Here is a 2,946-nt window from a genome sequence, read left to right on the forward strand (position 1 = left end):
GTCTGGGTCAGGAAACCGGCCTAGGGTGCGTGCAGAAGGGGCGTTCAGGAGCACTTAGGGTAGCCACTGCGCCCAGAGCCACTCCGGTTGTTTGCAAGCTCTGGCTAGTGGTGGGGTTTCTAGGAAGTACCTGTGAATTTGGCTCCAACCACACGTGCAAGTGAGCATCCGTGGGAGTTGGTATGGCGGAGAGGAGGAGGCTGGGCTGCAAGTCCCGGCAAGTCTGAATCCGTCAGAAGCTAGGAAAGCAGAGGCAAGGGGCTGCGTCTTGCAGCGAGGGCCCGCCTAAGCCGTCACATGCCCGAGGCTGCTCACCTGGGCGGAGAAGGTTGTCTGGTGGCCCAGAGCTGAGCATCTCCCAGGCAGGTGCACACTCTGCCGGCTGGGGAAAAGCTGGGCGGCCGCGGTGCGTCTGGGTGCCAGGAGAGCTTCTGGTGCGTCAGAGCCGTAGCTCCAGCAGCAGTTGTCTCCCTACCTGTCCCTCTCTCCAGGCAGCCGGCTGCAGCCTCAACTCTGTGCTGAGGAAGCCAGGCTTTCTGGGACCTGCTTTCGGCTCTTCCCCTGTGCTCCTCCCTACCTCGTCTGGGGCTGCAGCTCCGAAGGGAGAACGCTGGCGTGCCCATCCGAACCTGCGTTATCAAACGGGGGATCTAGCCCTGCGTCAAAACATCAGCTGATGAGGCCGCCTCTCTCCCCGCCTCTTCTCTCGAAGCCGCACAGCGCCTACGCTCAGCGCTGTCCGTGGTGCTGCCGCTCCTGGCGTAAAGGGGGCTTTCTACGTGGAACAAGTTTACCAATACACTTTTCTGGAAACCTTCCTCTAGCCAACCCCCGACTCGCACCCCCTCTGGGGGTGGTCTAGAAACCTTGAGCAGGTTCTCAGCCTGCCAGCAAGTGCTTACCTTTCAAACTCTATGTTCGGAGCTGAGGTCTAAGATGATATCCCCGGCTTTTCTTCTCCGAAAGATTTCAGTACAAGGTTGCTTTCTCCTTACACAGCACCAGATGCTTTTCTTAAAAAAAAAAAAAAAAAAAGCAAGATAGGAATTACTGTGGTTTTAATTAAGCAAGCCAACACTTGAGCTGGAACCTTTAACCTATTTGCTCAGAATCACAAAGACAGCTGTGCGGTCTCTTCAGTGTGCTCTACTTAATTTGCTACTTATGAAAAGTTGAATATAAGCTCTTACAGAAGCTCCATCTCACTCCAAAAAGCAGAAAGCACTTAACTCTTACCCCCCAACACACACACACATACAACACACCTACAATAATTGAGAAAATATAAAAAAAAAAAACTCCTACCCAGAAGTTATGACTTACAACTCACAAAGAGACATATGATATAGCAAGACAAAACAAAATAAGCTGAACAAGGAAAACAAAATAAGCTGAAATAAGGAAAATGAGATTACAGAAAGGAAAGCAAATGGCATTTAGCATTTTTTTTTTCAGCGCATGCAGTGTGCGCCATGAAATCTTGTACACTGACATGAGGTGGGCCACAAATTTGGCTGGAAGATTTTTATATGTTTGAAAATGAGAAACATGTTTTGTTATAAAGTTTGGTGTCTAATAGAGTAAGCAATCATTAGGAGAACACACTGAGAATAGAGAAACTTCACTGGAATTGAGGAGAGGACACTGCTAAGACTTTGGTGAGGATGTAATTCATTAAACACAGGCTTATTCACAGGACTGCTTATATGCTGAAAGCTAAAGAGTGAAGGTTCCACTGTTAACTGCTGGAAATCCAACTCTTCACTGAGGATATCTTAAGTGCCATATGCATCATATGACTAAGCAGAGTAAGTGTGCTAGTAACAATAGAGAAGAAATATCGGCAAAGTATTTCTTTTCTCTTTCAAAAGATAAAAACATACAAATAGAAGTTATTTTCAATCCAAACTTCAGTTGTTGCCTTACACACATTTTTTTTTTCCATTTTACCAATGCACATATACTCAACTGGGAGATTTCTGGGTCCATCAAGGTAGGACAATGGACAAGGGCTTGGTTAAGGTGAACACATAGAAAGGGTCATAGGCTTTCATTCAGAGCAGCTCCAGGGGCAATAAATCATCTGCTATACTTTTCCAGGTTCGGCACGTGATATTGAACTCAAATTCCATTCCTTCCTGAAGCTACAGAACTGTTTTCTGACTATGTGAACTTGTTGAGCTATCCCACCCATAGGCAATTCATTAGGCTAGATAATAAACTTCCCAAGTTAGAAAACTTTTCTATATTGCTGTTTTCTTATCACACCCAGCAAAGAGCCCAAAATATATTTGGTTCATCATAAACATTTGCTGAAAGAACAAAATCAGAAAACAAAAATTCTCCCTTGAATGAACTACTGATTTTGGTGCTTAATGCAGGCACAATGAAGAACATCTAAGTGGAAGCATTGTAACATTGAGGGGACCTCAGCATGATGCTATGCTTTTTTGTTTGTTTGTTTTGTTTTTGTTTGTAAAGCATTGCTATTGTAATGACAATAAAATGTCAAGAATAAATAGATGCTCAGATGCTATTGAAATAAAATTAGAACACAGTTATAGTAATTGTAACTGTAGTGGATAAATAGGATTGTTGTTGTTAGGTGTCATTGAGTTGGTTCTGACTCATAGTGGCCCTGTGTACAACAGAATGAAACGCTGCCTGGTACTGCACCATCCTCACAATCGTTATGCTTGAGCCCATTGTTGTAGCCACTGTGTCAATCCATCTCAGAGAGGGTCTTCCTCTTTTTTGCTGAAACTCTTCTTTACCAAGTATGATGTCCTTCTCCAGGCTCTGGTCCCTCCTAATAACATGGCTAAAGTACTTGAGACAAAGTCTTGCCATCCTCGCTTCTAAGGAGCATCCTGGCTCTATGTCTTCCAAGACAGGTTTGTTTGTTCTTCTGGCAGTCCATGGTATATTCAATATTCTTCACAAAGA

The sequence above is a fragment of the Elephas maximus genome, chromosome 20 (assembly GCF_024166365.1).
Source record: "Elephas maximus indicus isolate mEleMax1 chromosome 20, mEleMax1 primary haplotype, whole genome shotgun sequence".
Classification (NCBI taxonomy): domain Eukaryota; kingdom Metazoa; phylum Chordata; class Mammalia; order Proboscidea; family Elephantidae; genus Elephas; species Elephas maximus.